General features: G+C 39.3%; 1 protein-coding gene across 4 annotated transcripts in view; it reads right to left on the bottom strand.

The window, feature by feature from the left end:
* The window catches only part of SLC11A2 (solute carrier family 11 member 2), a 70,993-nt gene extending 60,079 nt beyond the window's left edge, over positions 1 to 10,914 (bottom strand). For 3 of the 4 annotated variants that reach the window (XR_015747793.1, XM_026677335.2, XM_087956349.1), the window contains exon 1: positions 10,840 to 10,914. The gene's annotated coding sequence lies outside the window, so the exon portion shown is untranslated. Of the gene's footprint in view, positions 1 to 10,542 lie in introns of all 4 variants that reach the window. The other variant, XM_087956347.1, reaches the window with a different exon arrangement.
* Positions 10,915 to 18,884: the final 7,970 nt, after the last annotated feature.

Here is an 18,884-nt window from a genome sequence, read left to right as displayed (position 1 = left end):
ACTCCCCATTAATCTGCCAATTATATTTCCTACTTTTTGTGCTGAAAACCAACACTTTGGATTTGGTTTTATTAATATTTAAGAAATTCAAAGTACAATAGGTATTCAGCTTATGCAACAGTCTCCTCAGGCTTATTTGTGAATGAGCCATTAATACCATGTCATCGCCATATAAAAGGGTATTAATAAATTTATCAAGAATCTTTGGCATATGCAAATCTACTGCATGCAGGAATCCTGACATAGAGATTGAAAAGCATTGGGGCTAAAATGCAGCCCTGTCTTACGCCAATATTGGTAGGTATGCTCTTAGACAGGGCTCCATTTACGCCAGTACGGATTTTCACATGGGTGTTTGAGTAAAGGGCCCTAACCAGAAAAAGGAGTCTGGGCTCCATGTTCAGGTCCGCCAGTTTCCTCTACAAGATATTTCTGTTTAACGAATCAAAAGCCGCACTTAGATCAATAAATGCAGTGAATAATTTCTTACCCATTTTTAAATACCTGGTTACCAAATGATATAATGTGAAACAATTATCTATGGTGGATCGCTCTGGTCTAAAGCCTGCTTGTTCCTCCGCCAAAAGATTATTCTCCATAACCACGATTTCAATTTTGCTCAACAAATGCTTTGCATACATTTTAGCAACAATTCCAATTAGGCTTATTGGTCTGTAATTATTTGGATTGCCTCTGTCTCCTTTTTTTATGTAAGGGAACAATAATGGCCACTTCCCAACCCACAGGTATGCGGCCAGTATTGTTTATAAAGGTACCGGTAAATAGCCCTGCTAACAAAGGCGCCCACCAGTCCATATAAGTCTTAAATAATTCTGGGGGCAAAAAATCTTCACCAGGTGCCTTATTAGCTTTTAATGATCGAATAATGGATTTAATTTCTGAAACAGAAACGGGGCCAGATAGGGAGATTTTCTAAAGTTAATAAATCATTGCTTTGGGTATGAATAGAATCCTGATTGGGATTAATAAAATATAAAAATTCTCCCAGGTTGAAGCAGGAATGGGGATATCAAAATAGAATTTACATTCCTTCAATATACCTGAGACAGCATTCCAAAAGAAAGCTGAATTTGACCCTTTTGCCCAAATTTCCAAGTCCGACCATAATTTAGTTCTAAAGGAAGCCTTCTTTGACGCTATCAATTTCTTAAAATCACGCCTAATTTTCAACATGTTGCTATAGTTTTTTGAGGTGGGACATCGCTGAACCCTACGCATTGCACCTCTCAAATATTTTCTACTGTGCAAACAGCCAGAATCAAAGCAGCTAACTCCAACTTGTTGGCGGTTTCTTATCGGAAGTTTGACAGTAAGAAATTTCTTCAGTGAATGACATAGATCGTCATAATGGGCCAGAATATTATCTGAGCCAAAAAAGGTTTGGAATTTTGCCTTTTTTTTGGTGTATTAAATCTGTGCAGAGACTTATAGCCTTTTTGCTGGAGGAAATCTGTTTTGTATAATGCACACAGAATTATTTTAGCATTGTAACTTAACCTTATGTGGCATAAAGTTAATGTGGCCCAACCAACAGAGATTTGTCTAACTTGGTACACAGGAATTATTTTTTAATAAAACTAACTCAGGAGTGGGATTTAAATTTTGTAACAACCAGTTCTGTGGGCGTGGCTAGGTGGGCGTGGCCATGTGACTGGGTGGGCATGGTTTTTTGCAGCATCCCCCTCCTCCCACCCCATTTTTTGGGCCTTCTGGGCCTCAGGGAAGCCTCCTGGGGGGTGTTCTTGCTCCCAGAAGGCTTCCCTGGGGCCCAGGAAGGCAAAAAACTGAGCATGGGGGGGCATGCACCAACTTCCTGCGCTCCATTTTGAGGCCTCCTGGGCCTCAGGGGAGCCTCCTGGGGGGGACCATTTTTGCTCCCAGAAGGTTTCCCTGGGGCCCAGGAAGACAAAAAAATGGAATGGGGCGGAGGGGTTTTCCTGAGCGGAGGGGTTTTCCTTTTATTTTTTGCCTTCCTGGGCCTCAGGGAAGCCTCCTGGGCAAAGCAGTAAGACAGCGAAGGGGGATCCCGGCACAGCTGATAATAGGAGCAGTTGGGAGGGGGGAAAAAAGAAATACCTTAAGGCAGGGGTCCCCAACCACCGGGCCCCAGACCGGTACCGGTCCGTGGATCATTTTCTACCAGGCCGCCGGTTTGCTGGGCGCCACCATCTTGTTTTGACGAGAAAGTGCTGATGCCGGTACCGGGCCGCGGATCATTTTGTGATGCCGGTACCAGGCCGTGGCACAAAAAAAGTTGGGGCCACTGCCTTAAGGAGTAACTGGGCAGGGAAGAACACAGTCAGCGATGTCGGGCATACATGCAATGTTGCACCTGCGCGATAAGGACTGACTGGGCAGGGAGGGTGGGTGGAGAGGGGCCGTGCCAGCTAGGGGCATGATTTGCCGGTTCTCCAAAGTGAGCAGAATCGTAACAACCGGTTCTATAGAACCGGTCCGAACCGGTAGAATCCCACCCCTCAACTAACTTTGATAATAGCAATCTTCATCTTTGTATTACATGACATCATAGAAAATAACTTTTTCAGAACAATTTTCCTACTGGACTCCTCAGGCAGGATGATTCCAAGACCAAATTTTTCTTAATCTAAAGCTTGACAAAATATCTAGCTTGACAAAATGAACTTTCAACTCTTTTCAAATGATCTGTTTGCTCTTCATTAATCTTTCCTCAGAACAAACTCTTCCTAATAACATGCATACCTCAGGCCTGCCACAATCCTGATGTATATGGAGTGAGTATTTCTTTGAGACAAGAGGAGACTAACAAGCAGATAGTTTAGTTTTATGTGTTAGGATTAATGCGGATCTCAGACTAAACCTTGTCAAGGCAGCATGTGACTTTCAATTTACATTTCTTGATTTCATTATCGTGGTTGAAAACTTAGTGTCAGAAACCCTCCCGCTCCTAGAGAATGAAATATTTTGGGGAATATTAAAAGAGGCAGAATATTATATTTCCCAAAGGAGAAATGGAGAAATATGTTCTTAAAGGCAGAAAGCAGCCCCAGTCTCCCTGCCATAGGAAAACAGCCTCAAGTAGAAGCTTGAAGAGGCTGGTCTTTTGGAATGGAGATTTTGTATCCACTCAGAGAGACTGGGCCATAAGCAAAAAGCAAACATGGATTCCAAATAAACAACATAATTAGGCAAACTGACAAGACTAGCTCACCATTCTACTTTTGCCGGAAGAGCCAGCTGTGACCCCTCTACACACGACCCCATAGGAATCTGGCAACAGCCATTAAAATATTAAGGGACACATTCTTACACAAGAACAGGCATCTCAATCACAAAGCCCCAAATATAAAGCCCACCTATCCCAACCCCATTTGATCTGCCACCCCAGAAACATGCTGCTGTCACTAAAGTTTCTGACATCCAAATAAACAGAGACCTTCTTTCCATGCGGCCTGCCTCCATTTTATTTTCAGCGTCTCTCCTGGTTTGGAACCAGACAGATTTTTCTTCCAACATGAGTTTGCGATATTACTCTGTGGAGTGGATATTGAACTAATTATCTGCACCACTTTTGATACTCTTCAAGTTTTGTTTAAGGTCAGTCCAAACCAGAGGTTAGCAAGATTTACACTACTATGGGGCAGATTCAAGCAACTACTTAGGAAGGTCTAAAATGTTAGCAAAATATTTATAAATTTGACCCAAGGAGCAACACAATAATTATTTAATGTATTATTGTTTTAGTTTTTACTGTCACCGTATGAAAATGTAATTGTCACCATAACATTCCTTAGTTTAAGGATGCAGTTTGATTTAGGTAGACTTGAGTCACTATTTCCAGTTCCCTTTCTGGCTGTCCTAGAAATCAAATTAAATGTGGAGAACATTTAAAAACAGGCTATGGAGACATTTTTTTAAAAAGGCGGGATTTTGTGGTAGGGATAAGGAAAAGGATGTAAATATAAAATTCTTGGCAGTATTGGAGGAGCAAAATCAGTATAATAGTATAAGTACATTCTTGATATATCGTGGAAGTTGTCCAACGTAGTGACAGATTGGGGTGACCTAGAAATTCAATAAATAAATATAGTTTCATTAAACCAGTGTTTTTCAACGTTGGCAACTTTAAGATGTGTGAACTTCTGGCTGGGAAATTCAGGAAATCCACACATCTTAAATTTGGCACGGTTGAGAAACACAGCATTAAACTAAACTAGTAAGTAAATACTTTGAAACTTTTCCTCATAGAATTTCTAACTCTGATTACTTAGGCACATCTCTTCCCAACTCTACAGTATCCTTTTATAAGTTAAGCCAATCAGAAAGGTACACGAGACCCAAGCGGCAATGACAGCATAGATCAATACAAAGATAGTGTATTGATTTTTTTTAAAAAAAACCTGGAATTATTTTAGACTTGTTTCCTGAAAATGCTACTGAGTTGTCTTTTTATTTTCCTCTGAAGCTGACAATTTTATCAAGTAATCCATAATTCCAACATCTCTTTCCTGAGCTCCCACTGTCAATGAAATACAAGCAAGAGCTCAGAAGGCATTCCTTGCCTAGCATCATATGAGCAAGTGGCAGACTGCTGGATGTGCCACTTTACACCTCTTGCTGGCACCAATTTTATCTGCCCTTAAAAACCTTCTATAAAGTTGAGTGCAATTAAAGGAGTGGAAAATTATGGGCCATAAAGCTGTTTAAAGATTACTGTTCTTTACATTTGTTACTCTTTATTTTGGTTCTGGCAGCAAAGGGTGTGAAGTGCATACTCAGGATTGTTCTTGTACATATACAAAGGTTATACATGCACAAGAAGCACCATCTTGCAAATAATAATAATGATACCCTAAAGAGGTTGGGGTTTTCTTGCTGTTTCAACTGATTATCTATCTAGTTGACCAATTCATAGTAATTATCCATGGATGCAATTTTCATTCCTGTAATTCAAAATTAACTGAAGAAGCTTGGGTACAGAAGCCAGTGATCTGTGCAAAGCATGAAAAGCCTGTATGCTACTACAAAACTATAGGTCCCCCCCCCCCAAAAAAAATCGATTTTCCATACTTAAAAGAAAAAGAAGGGCATGCCTACTTATAGAACAAAAACCAAAGGCAAGTGGGAAATCAGACAACTGGCCCTGACCTTTGTTTTTGTTTTTTAATAGGAACAGAGGCAATTACATTTTGTCTGAATTGTCTTCTCAAAAAAAGCTCAGAATCATGAATGGCCTGACATGACTTCTTTATATATGCCTTTGTTTAACCATCCATACCAATCTAGCACAGTAAGTTAGAGGTGATTAGAAATTGAATAAGGATAACGCAGCTTTGGTTCTCACCTCTGCCTTTCCCAATTCTCAACCTCAACTTCTCAACTCCAGTGCTGAGCTATAAGGATTACAATAGAATGGGAGCTATACATATCAATCCAAACATAACTCCTGCTGAATTGAATCTTTTACCTTATTTTGAAATTAACTGGTTTAAACTTTTTTAACTTAAATTTATTTAGTTTTTACTAAAGGTAGAAACTTTAGATTGCAGTCACTAAAATGCTTATAATGGAACTTGCTATTGAATTCAGTAGGCATGACACCCTCTTTTTAAAAATATAGGTCAAAATTTTACATACAGACCGTTCCAAAGAATGAATGTTATACATCTACTGGAACAGGCTATAATACGAAACACATATCTGCTGAACACTAAAAACATAAATGAACTCAAGGCAAAAATGTTCATTGTAGCAGTAAAATGTAAACCCATCACTGTTAAACTTTGCAAGCTTGATTATCAACTCTCAATACCTTCTGAATCTAGAAGAATATATTATGCTTACAAACAAATGTATTCCTTTGAGACAAGTATGACCAGCTATGTACATTCTCTTGTTTTAATTATATACAAATAGTCTTCATTTTGCAGCTGTATTGTTTAGCAACCATTTGCAGTTACAACAGTGATGAAAAAGTGACTTTACAACCAATCTTTGCACATACTACCTTCATAACTCTGTAAAGCAGAAGTAGTAAGATTTTAAGGACACTAATGATTTCTATTAGCAACCACTTCACTTAATGATCAAGTTGCTAGCCCCAACTGTATTCACTAAATGAGCACTTGCTCTACTCAATCTACTCTGTCGCAAGTAGGCTAAACTGAAAATAATTTAAAACTCTGCCTAAATGGGCTCTTAACACAGCACAAATAAAAACTGTCATATTTTCCATTCCCTAACCTATACACACATATGGAAAGAGTGGAATTTTATAGGTAGTTTATAGAGACCAATATTGTCAATAGTACCGATAAAGAAAGTTACTTCATAACAAGGGAAAGAAGATGGGGCAAAATCCTTTACAATTAAAACATAACCTTTGCTGAAAGGCTTGTAATTTTCTAGAAGATGCTACTTCAGCAGAACTGGTTTAAAATGCTTTCTTGGCTAGTCAAAAATTAAATGCTGCTGTTCATCATGCCCACTCACATGTTAAAGACCTCACATTTATAGGCCACAATAAGTTTGGCAAACTTACTAAAAAGACAGACAGTCAAATCCACTTGTGAGCGGAGCCAGCAAATACTGATTAAGTATTATTCACTCCTCGGATAAAACTAGCCCCATGGCACGTCACAACATGCGAACAGTTCTTATATAAAAGCAGTCATGGTCTCTATATAAGCCCTCTTTATGTTTGAAATAAAACTCAAATTACTTAACAAGCCAGCTTTCCTGACTCTGTAGGTGAAGACAAACAAGTATGGTCTAAAACAGTGTTTTAGACTATAATTGTTAGTCTTCACCTAAACCCCAACCTTTTGGGCACCAGGGACCAGTTCCATGGAGAAAGGTTTTACCATGAACCGGAGGAGGCGTGGTTTTGTGTGCTGCCTGCATCCCGCAAATGTGGCTTCACTTGTTTGCGTGGCCCGGTTTTGGATATGCCGCGGACCACTGCCAGTCCAATGGACCAGGGGTTGGGGACCCCTGTTCTAAAAGATATAGAAGGCATTAAATTAGAGAAGGCTGTGCTAAAGGTTTGCATGCAGTAAATGGATGGTGGGCAGTGATTCTTCAAACACTGCTGAATTGCAGGTATTCCCAGGATCCTGTACCTTCATGGTCAATGATAAGCCATGGTGGGAGGTGCTATAACAGATATTGAAAGAAATCATTTGCAGTGCTGCTTAACTGAAAAAACACTGGAAGTGGAACACTGTAACATTTACAACTTTTTCCAGATGGTTAGGTAGGTATAACTGTAGGTGGTTTATTAGAAGGCTTAAAACAAACAGTATCACAGTAAGAAAACAAAATGCACCTGGAAACAGGTGCTTTGTAATCAGTGTTTCCTAGTGCCAAGAGTATCAGGACAAGTGTCATCTTTGTGCAATAGAAACAATATAGTTTCTTCTCATTTAGAATTCCCTTGTGCTGCAGTAATTCAAAATATTGACTAGAGATTTGGCTGGTTTCTCAATATCTTATAAGATTCAATTTCAACTCTGCAAGAAAAATGCAAGGGTAGAATATACATTTATTCAACTGAATTGTTCAACCCTTGCCTTATTAATAAATGAAAAGACAAGACAATTCCATGATGCCACAGCCAGCCAGCCAATCGTTTATCTCCAGTTGACTTGAACTGCTACATGAAGAGGATAAAATACCCACCCTGGTGCTATCCATACAGCTTGAGTTGTATCTCCCAAGAGACCCTATACTGGCTAGTTATTGGGAGTACAACAATCCCCAATATACATAGAGGGCACCGGATTGGGAAAAGATCAGTGGTCAGCTGAATCTTTAAGAAAAAAAGGAAAGTTCTGAGCAAAACATGCCAAGGGTCCTTCTGTGGGATATGTTAGGACATATAGCATCACTGATTGCTGGTATGTCTGTAACATATAAAATGTTAAGTAGAAACTATCGATCCCTAAACAGGCTGGGATTGCTGGATTTAAAATCTGCCTGCTCCCTTGTGAAATTACCTCGTCCTAAAGATATTGGCTCTGCCCGTTGACACGTTTTGCAAATAGTTTGTTTGGTTTGGGCTTAGTATGTTCATGGAATTAAAGGGTTGGAAAGGGCCAGAGGCTGGTGAGTCTGACCTTTTTACTCAGGGCAAGGCATCCCAGAACAAAAGCATGCTCTCCACTGCTTCATCCAAATGATTAATTAATATCTGCCCCCATTTTATTTCTTTAACAATTGGCTCTGGATTGCAAATAAAATGACATCCCTCCCACCCCAGAAAAAGATATGAACTTGAGTTTGATGAGAAAACATTGATTAGGGTACTATTTAGTACTACCAGAAAACACCGGCTAGAGTACTATTTTTGAGACAACCCCCCCCCCTATCCAATTGATCATGTCATTCATCTCACTATCTTGCTAATTAGCAGGTCATGGAGTGTTTTGTTATATGTTTGGAGTCAAGGTATATTGTATTGACAACTTTCCCACAATTTATTAAGAACGCTATCCAATCAAAAAGTGCCTTTGTGGGGTACATTTTATTTTATTTATTAAACAAATTTATAAAGCTGTCCAACTCACACATGGTGACTCTCAGGTGGCTTACAACTTTTTTTAAAAAATTCACAATCTAAAACCCCTAAACCCCCTGCCTGGTGACAAAGAGATTTGGTGAAGACATAAAGTGAGGCTTATACTGTAACAGGAATTGAAATTGGATCTTTTTAACTCTATCCTAATATCCCAACCTCTGCACCATGCTTAGCTTTCAACACGTTCCAACTGCAATCTTATCATAACCAGCAGCCTATATGAATTTTCACAGAACAGTAGCCAGGCAGATAGTATGCAATTCTTGGCATTTACTAAATTTGGGTGCATCCAACTTTTATTGCTAACATCTCAGTCTACTTGCAAAGTCAAGTCTTCAGGGCTGTTCTGAGGATTATAAATGTTATTTGCAATAATGGCAAATAATATAAATTTTGTCTTATTTAAAAGAGACAATTGAGAAATGAAGCTCCTTGCCCACAGTCCCAGAATTTAAATTTCCCTTGAGATATAGTCTTTATAATGGGGAAGGGGGGACATAGTCCAATGATCGGTTTTTTTTTCTCTGCCTGGGTTCCTATGTTTCATCTTACCCCATAAAATTATTGCTCAGAGATAATTGTAAGGGAACTACTGGTGATTATATTTCAACTCTGCCTGTTAAAACAGCCCCAAACAATAACTCCATCTGAGTACCTGTCTAGCAGAACCGCATAAATATACCTTTTGCAAAACCACTTTGCAAAGTGAAAATTTAACACATACACAAATATTCCCTTTCGGATTATTTCTCCATCAGTCTTACAGCACTGCAGAAAAAGTTTACCTTTGCAGGAAAAATGTGTCCTAAATAGCTAAGAAGAATGCACTTGTTCAGAGTTAAATCTTTTTTTTAATTCCCTTTTGCATTTTATATACAATGGGGGTTATTATCAAATATTTCTAAGACACTTGCAACACAAAAGTTATGATCATTGTCTGCTTGTCCTAGGACTTGATATTCAAACAGAAATTGCCTCCTTTACCATACTTCAGGTTTTAGCTGTTGAGTGAGAAAGCAATTCCCTATGTACTAGAGCCTTATAAATTATAAGACCTGTCAGTTTGATTCTTAAAGAGACAGACAGATTTGGGGTCCAATCAGGACTATCTTTACCCTGGAATAAATTGCATCGCAACACTGCCTTGTGTTCAGATGTACAAGATTTGGAATGGGTTGCAGAACCTCATCTACAAACACCCTAAAGGTCTTTCCCAGAGTGCTCCATGTCTTCCTAGTTGACTACAAAACCTGGGATGGATTCATTTCGCCAACTGCTTTGATGCCTAGGAATACTGGTCAAGACCGCAGAATGGAGCTATAAGCCCCATACTAAAAGGGGTTAATTTACACGTCATTTTCAACAGAGCAGGAAGCATTTTCTCCGGTCATAGTGCCCCGCAGTTTTATTTAATTTGGGAAAAGCTTCTTCCATCCCTTCCTCCATAGATATATCTTTTATTCAGGTCCTGCCTGGCAAACTCCAGTCGGATCAGCCCCTTTTCTAACTGGGTGGATTGGGGGGGAGCGTCAGTCTTGATCTTCTTTTCAAACAAATCAGTAATTTACATCGCTCCTCTTGTCATTGCTCCCTTTGGGAGATAATTACATTAGCCATTGGGAACACATAGCCAGGGGAGGAGTAATTCTCCCAAATTAGGTTTTAGAAGGACATTACAAACAGGCGCCTTGTGTGCCAAAGGTGACCCTGATCATATTCACAAAGAACAGATAAAGGAACTTCAAAAGGCGCCGGGAAAAAGATAATAACATGCAATACAGAACGTCTCCCAGCCCTGGAAAATAATTCCTCCTCCTTAAAAGACTTTCAAGCCACTCCCGAAATGGGATCCTGAGCTACACAAGACAACGATGCGATCGTGCTCACCGTTATACAATCGGGGTGGGTGGGGTGGGTAAACCAGTCCCACAACACCGGAGTGGTTGCGTTTTGGAAAAACTCACCCGTTTATATTCGGTAAATACGGGGATGTTTCCGATATTAGCAACCCGCCTCCTTTTGCGGTCTTGCTGTACCCCTTGCATTCAAAGCCTCTCTTGACTCTTTGTACATTTCAAGTATCCAAGCAAGTTGCGCGCTCCTAAAAGACAGCCCTCTCCCTCCCCATCATGCCAGCAATACTGACTGATTCCCCCACCCAGCCGCCCTTCTCTCCTGCAAAACGGCCACTGCTTCTTTCATGCGCCCGTTCGTTCATTCATCCATGGAAATGCAGCCACCCGCTGCCGCCACCTCCTCACCTCCATCAGAGACGCCCCGCCGGCAGCCACGCACGCTCCATTCCCCCAGTCCGAGACAGCAACTCGGTCCTTCCCTCCGAGAGCTCTATGAACCAGAGGAGATAGAAGGGCTCCGCGAAGGCGACACAGCGCCTCCTAGTGCAGCTCCGCCAAAGTGACAGCCACGGAGTTCAAGGAACAGAACGGAGGAACAGAGCTGGAAGGGACCTTTTAGTTAGGTCATCTAGTCCACCCCCCACCCACCCCCGCGCGCTCCTCACAAGCAGGAAACCCTACATCATTTCTGACAGATGGAAGTCCAGTCTCTTCTTGGAAGCTTCCAATGGTGAAGCTCCCACAACTTCTGAAGGCAAAGGAGCAGCAGAAGCCTCCTGCAACTTGGCCCCCTCCCAAATGTGTTGGATTTCAACTTTTTTTTTTCTTAATGCTTCTGGAGATCCGGTTTGGTATAGTGATTAAGACAATAGACCAAAGACCATGATTTATAATCTTGCCTTAGGGCACAGAGTCAGCCTGCTGAACCTTGGGCCAGGCCCTCTCTCTTTCCCTCAGCCCTAGGAATTGAACAGTGGCAAGACATTTCTGAAAAATCTTGCCAAGAAAACTGCAGGAATGCAAACAGGTAGTCACTGGAAGTCAACACTGAGTCAACTGCACAAACAAACAAATATGCTAGAGGTAGTCCTCAACTTATGACCACAATTGATCCCAAAATTTCTGTTACTAGATGAGACATTTGGTTTTGCCCTGTTCTACAACCTTCCTTGTCACATTAGTTTAGTGCAGGGGTTCCCAATCGGGGGTGCCAGAGGGGGTGCGAAAACTTGTTTAGAAGTTATAGTGCATATGCACAATTATTTATTTTTGTAAGGGGTGCGAGAATATATCACAAGCGTTCTAGGGGTGCGGGGTATAGAAAAGGTTGGGGCCCCCTGGTTTAGTGAATCACTACGGTTATTAACTTGGCTTGTCAGAAGATTGAGAAAAGGGATCACCCCTGGGATACTGCAACCATCATATGAGTCAGCCAAACTTCTGAATTTTGGTCACCTGACCATGGGAATGCTGCAATGGTCAAAAGTGTGAAAAATGATCATAAGTCACTTTTTTCAGTGTCATTGTAACTTCGAACAGTTGTAAGTTGAGGACTACCATGGCTGCATGGAGAAGGCATACCAAGTTTGGAAAAAATGGGATAGTATTACATAGTATTTAAAAATAAGCTCGCTTACAACTTTGAAGTAACCAAGATGGAAAGGAAGTCTATTTTTCTTGGTATAGGGTGTCCTGTAAGAATGGATATTGATTGGTTTGGATTCTAAAGGGAGCACTTACACGGTCCAGTCTGAAAGAAAAACAGCATTCACTTAAATGAGAATTAACAAATAGAATTCACTATGTTAACCATAACCTCTTCATGACTCTCCATCTACCCTCAATTTTTCACGCTCTTCCAAATCACTCCACTTTTTATGCCACCAAACATTCATTCAATGCTAGGCTTTTTAATAGCCAAAAAACAGGGAAGTACACCTTCTCAGTTGTAGCACCTGCCCTCTGGAATGACATCCTCCCCAACTCTCTTCCCAAGATTTGTGTGGCTCCCAACTTTATAACATTATGGACATTAATAAAAACTCTGTGGTTCTCTCAAGTCTTGAGATGGAACAGTTGTGGTTCACTTTTTAGTTCAGCTTAATTTTATTGTTGTTTTTTGGTTGCTCATGTTCTCTTTTACATGTATTATTTCTTTTATTTGTAAGTCTCAAAAGGGAATAAATGAATAAATATTCCCCAGACAGTAAACCCTGAACTTATTTTGAAAACAGTAATTCATCTCTATTGGCAGCCTATTCAGTTGCTCATTTTGATCAGATTATTATTAGGCACTTCTGTCCTTTTCTCAGACAAATATGTAGTATTTAATTTATAATTTCAATTGTTAATGGCTAATTTTAAGCTATTTTTTTCCTCTTAAGTAAAATAAAATACTTTTCAGATCCGGCTCAGCTCCTGGTGACTTTCACAGATATGTCCATAAATTTCCTTGCTTCAGTACAGAATCATTCTGCATTATTCTGGAATATTTTCCATCGCCTCCTCTGATGTTTTCTATCCCCACACAAATATTAATCCAACCCTGCTCCTTTTCTATATTCCCACAAAGTCAGTCGAGCACTGTGATCTATTGAGGACTTCTAAAAAAAAAAAAGATAGGGAAGTCACTCATCTAATGATGCTTCATAGATAGATTTATTTATGCCTCATATTTCTCCGTATAATTAAGTCAATGTAGGTTAAGTTCCAGTTTCTCAATTACAGACCAGATTAAACTTTAGAAAATTTGCTTTGTTATATTCTACACATTACCTCCAACTAGTGAATTACCAGAAGCACAGTACCAAAAAGACATATCCTAATATCTAACTCTGGGTCAGTGGAGCCAAGAGGCAGGAGCTGTTAAATCCAAAGAAACATACCTAAGAGAAAATTTCAAAAGAATGTCATGCAGAAGTGAACAATTTTTTAATATTCTTATTCTATTAGTATCTTGTGAAGTCAAAACACATCAAGCCCAATTTCCCACCAGATCACAGTTTACCAGAGATCCCTGTTCCTAAAGTATTTTTTCTGCAAGCAACTCACAGGCTGATTAGAGCAATTGAACTAAGCTAAATATCATAGCAAAAGCAGATCAACCAAGCAAAACTGATAACTATGGCTCACTTGCTACCAGCTCACTTGCTACTATTTCACTTTGAGCTATTTGTTTGCAATCCAAACCAACTATTAATACATACCCAATTCACAGTTCTCTGGGCAATATTTCAGAGTCATTATGCCCAAAGGATATTAGCTCTTAAACGACAGCTCTGAGAATGAACAATCACACACGTAATCCACCATATATATATAAATATCCACACTTGGTAATGACTTTTTAGGGTTGGCTTTCTCAAAAAATGTGCAAGTTCATTATAAAGATTTCAAAGGAACTAATTATACCTTTGCTTTTTTTTTTTTTTTTTAAAGATATAGCACCACAATTGCTAGCAAGGACAAGTAATCCTGAAAATAATTATTCCGGTGACTCACAATTAATGGAGAATTAATTAGGCACATGCAACCTTGACCTTAAGTCTTTTCACTGATTAAGGATCCTGGCTTAGGGCAAATTAGTGATGTGAAAGAGTTTAAACCATCATTTGTGAAAATTAAAGTACAGTAGCTTTTCAAAGTATCATGCTTAATCTATTATGAACTCTGGCCTAAGCTAGATGTGTTTGAGGATGGAATTTCTTTTTTCAGTGAGATATCAAAGCATAGCACCCTGGCATACTTTCCACGGTTAGCATATTTTCCATTGTCACAACATTTTCCATTCCACTGATGTTATGTGCAGCTTAGATTAGCACCTTAAATCAATCAGTACAATATAATATACTGTATATGACAAATCAATACTGATTTGAATGATCCATGAAAATTAGATTTATCAGTAAACTGACATGAACAATGAAATCTCTCCTAATTTCTATGTGTTAATTCATGATAAAAAGGGGCTTAGTATACAATACCACTATAACCTATCACAGAACAATGAAGTGTCTGTATGCACATGTGTCATATGCAGGCAGAACTATAAATTATAGGGTGCCTGAGCCTGACTCCACCAAACTTCTTGTAGTATATAATATACATTTAAAGCAATATAAACACAAACAATGCAAAAAGCAAACATCCAGGAAAATAACAGAATTCTCACAAAACAATTGCAGGTAGTCTTCGACTTACAACAGTTCATTCAGCCACCATTCAAAGTTACAATAGCGCTTAAAAATGTAACTTAGGACCATTTTTCACAGCTACAACCTTTGCAGCCTCCCCATGAGCAACGGTGGTAAGGAAGGTCATAAACTGGGGCACAACTCATTTAACAAATATCTCACTTAACAACAAAAATGTTGGGCTTGATTGTGGTCGTAAGTCGAGGACTACCTGTATTGAAACAAAACCTGGGGGATAAGACAGGTTTTAATGGGTCATTTGAGTAAGTTCAGGATGGGGACTATAGGAATATCTGGGGAGATATCATTCTAGAGGTCAAAGCCACTTCCCGGGTCCCATCAGATGCCATTGTTTAACTGATGGGACCATGAATGTGACCCTGCCAGGTTGCATAGGATGGGCAGCTGCTCATATGGGAGACAAATGGTCCCTCAGGATTTCAGAAATCTGGACATCCAGTGGATAGCAGCAAAGAGAAACAAAATTTCAATTCTTTACTGTTGTTTTCTGGCTTTCATCTATTTTCAGATATGATAGCCCAAGCACAATTATCCTGCCTGCCTGAAGTCACTTCAGTTTTCTACATGGCCATGTTTTATGCATATCTTTTTAGAATAGTGTACACACGATGCGTACATATGGGAGAGGACTTACATTTGCAAAACATACACAATACTCTGCAGTGTATCCCCCTTGGAATCCCTGGCCAGGAGGATCCTTCAGCACTATTCTGCATATCACCGTCTTGAGGTTTTGCGCTTTATTTTCTTTGTTGAGTCAATAGCCTAAACTTTCTCCCAAGTTTTGTGCAAGAAAAGGTACCGTACCTTTAGGAATAATTTTAACTCTAATGAGTGAAATCCTTTAAAAAAACAGCATTTCCACCCAGATTTCAACAGATCAAACTACTTTAATGAAGAACAAAGAGGTGAGCTTAAAAGGTTTTTTTTTTCAGAATCCCCATAGAAGCATATTCACCCTAATAAGTTGAACAAAAATGAAGAAATGGGTGAATTATACAAACGCAATAATAATTTGCTGCTCCTGAGTGCTAGAAATGGGAATCCCAGTCACTGACTAAATTCTTCTTTGCCACTACAGTACTTTCCCTTTACTCTAGGACTTCTCAAAGATTACAGTCAGGTTCTGAGATCACATTTCCAGTTCCTGGAATGTAATCCTGGAATGTAATCCATCCAATTTCAGAAACATAAAGCAGTCAGGTGTTTCCTTACCAATTCTTCACCTCTTTTGATCTGCATTTTTCTTCTACCACCCCATGCTTGATGCAGCTGCTGACAGATTGAACCACCTTTTCTTTTTGCTCAAAGACATATACAAAGCAGAAATTAAATAGTTTAGCCTCCTCTTTGTTCCCATCACCATCTCACAAACTTCTGCAACTATTGGGCTTTCTTTACTTTCTCTTGTGATGCAAAAACTCTTATTTATTATTTCTGGCATATATTTTAATCCTTACCTCATTCCGAGCTTCATTCATTCGCTTCCCAATCCCATGTTTATAGTTTTGACTGGGCCTTGGTATTTTGCTTTTGTTATGTGTTCGTCTTTCTCACCCAAGGAATTAATTACTTGACACTTTGTATGTTGTCTCTGATGATCATTCTAAGGTCTGCTTAACTTCAGCAACATGGTGTCCTAATAGCAAACCCTTTACCTTATTTTGTGAGATGGGGAAAACTTAGCCTTCACGTGAAAGGCAATTGTTTACTTCAAGCTATGTACCATTGCAATGTTGTTTCTAATCAGGTTGTGTCCTTTATAAAATAGAAGATTTTGATAGCGTAGAGCAGGGGTGTCAAACTCGCGTTGTCACAGTGGCATCACATCACGACTTTTTACCCTTCGCTAAACCAGGTATGGGCATGGCCAGCGTGTGATGCATCCGGACCATGGGCCCTGAGTTTGACAGCCTTGGTGCCGAGTAGCCATTTTGTTCAACTGTGTACATGTTGTTCTTGACTTACTACAGTTTGCTTAGTGGCTGTTCAAAGTTATAACAGCACTGAAAAGAGTATCTTTTTTTTTATTTACAGGATTGTTGCAGTATTCACGTGGTCAAAATTCAGACATTTGGCAACTGACTCATATTTATGATGGTTGCAGTGTCTTGGGATCATGTGAACATTTCTTGCGACATTCTGACAAGCAAAATCAACGGGGAAGCCAGACTCATTAAACAACCATGTTGCTAACTTAACTACTGCAGTGATTCACTTAACAACTGTGGCAAGGGAGGTCATAAAATGGGACAAAGCTCATTTAATCAATGTCTTATGTAGAAACTGAAATTTTGGGCTCAGTTGTGGTTGTAAGTCAAGTAACAGTTTGGTGCATGTTTAATCATTCAATCAGAATAGAGCTGGAAGGGACCGTGGAGGTCTTCTTGTCCAGCTCAAGCAGGATAACCTATACCACTTTAGACAGGTGGGTGTCCAGTCTCTTCTTAAAAACCTCCAGTGGTGAAGCACACCCAACTTCTGAAGGCAAGCTGTGCTGTCCACTGATTAATTGTCCTCACTGTTAGGAAGTTTTACCTTAGTGTTTATATATAAGCTGTAACACTATTATTAAAGAAATTATAGGCATAAAATAATAAAATTGATGCTGTACCCCAATCAAAAAACTGTGTGGGTAGACAATACTTAACTGAATCCTCATTGACTGAATCAATGCAATGGCCTTGATTTGCATGGCACAGCTGAATCAAAAATTAACTTTACTAAATTAGGGTGGAGATGTTACCAAGGAATAAATGTCCTTAGGAGTAGCAGTATCTTTGAATTGAACCTTAAACTGCAATATTTCTTTTTCATGATTATGTTACCTCATTTATTATATAAACTAATGACATGATTTTTTTTTACAGCTAAGCTAAAAATTAATATTAGAAAGGTGAGAACACCGAAACAGGGAAGTAAAATTTTTATTCAGTCTTTGACTCAGCAATTCCTGCAATTTCAGCAAAATCATGAAACCAGAATGCATTACTGAGGCATTCTTCCATCATTTACGCAGACCTTCCCTTTGTAACGCCTTATTTGATAAAGAGATCATAGACTTTGAATTGGCTTGATAAACATATGTTAATGTTAATTTTGGATCTCTTTTCTTTATGGCCCGAATCATTTTGGGTTTTTGTAAAGTGAAATAAAAAATTCATAGGTAGTCCTCGACTGATGATCACAATTGAGCCCAAAGTTTCTGTGGCTAAGCAAGACAGTCGTTAAGTGAGTTTTACCCCATTTTACAACCTACTTTGCCACAATTATTAACTGAATCACTGCAGTTGTTAAGTTAGTAACATGATTGTTAGGTGAATCTGGCTTCCCCATTGACTTTGCTTGTCAGATGATTGCAGAATGGGGTCATGTGACGTTGGGACACTGCGACAGTCAAAAGTAAGTTCCAGTTGCCAAGCATCCGAATTTTAATCATATGACCATGGGGATGCTGCAACAGTCACAAGGATGAAAAATGGTCTTAAGTCACTTTTTTCAGTGCCATGTAACTTCGAATGGTCAATAAACAAATGGCTTTAAGTCAAGGGCTTCCTACATACCTTTACATGAGCATGAGTTTGTGCTCTGTGAGAAAGCAGACTAAAGGCTGCAGGATGTTATCATTTGAACCTGCAGTTTAGGTTCATTTAAGTAGGTTTAGGGCAACCATTTTTGCCATAAAGAATAAGACAGATGTCTTGGGAGGGTTGCTGAACATGCCATGACTTGTACACTGGCAATCTATGGTTGGATTATAGTAATGTGCTCTTTGTCGGTCCTTGAGGAATGTGTGGAAATTGCAGAATGCCATCCCACCTCCCACCCTCCAGCCCAAATCATGGACTTCACTAGGTAAAAAAATATGTTTTTTTGTTCTGAACAATTAAGCGAAGATGGATTCTATTATCTTGTCTTTATTGTCCCTGTTCCCATTCATTACCATACCTAGAGACTGCCCTTGAATGGTGTTAGAATAAAAAAAATAATACAATTTTAATACTGGAATAGCTGAGAATGACTTAAGCTTGATTCACTTGAGGGGCTGCCACAAAGATAAGGGGGTCAAACTATTTTCCAATCCACCTGAAGGCAAGACCAGAAACAATGAATGGAAATTAATCAAGGAGAGAAGCAACTTAGAACTAAGGAGAAATTTTCTAACGGTGAGAAGAATAGAATAGAATAGAATAGAATAGAATAGAATAGAATGGAATGGAATGGAATGGAATGGAA

This window comes from Notechis scutatus, chromosome 2, assembly GCF_049901735.1.
Source record: "Notechis scutatus isolate UNSWTSFEM ecotype Mainland chromosome 2, rNotScu1.2, whole genome shotgun sequence".
NCBI classification, from domain to species: domain Eukaryota; kingdom Metazoa; phylum Chordata; class Lepidosauria; order Squamata; family Elapidae; genus Notechis; species Notechis scutatus.
This window is presented reverse-complemented; position numbering and strand designations above follow the sequence as displayed.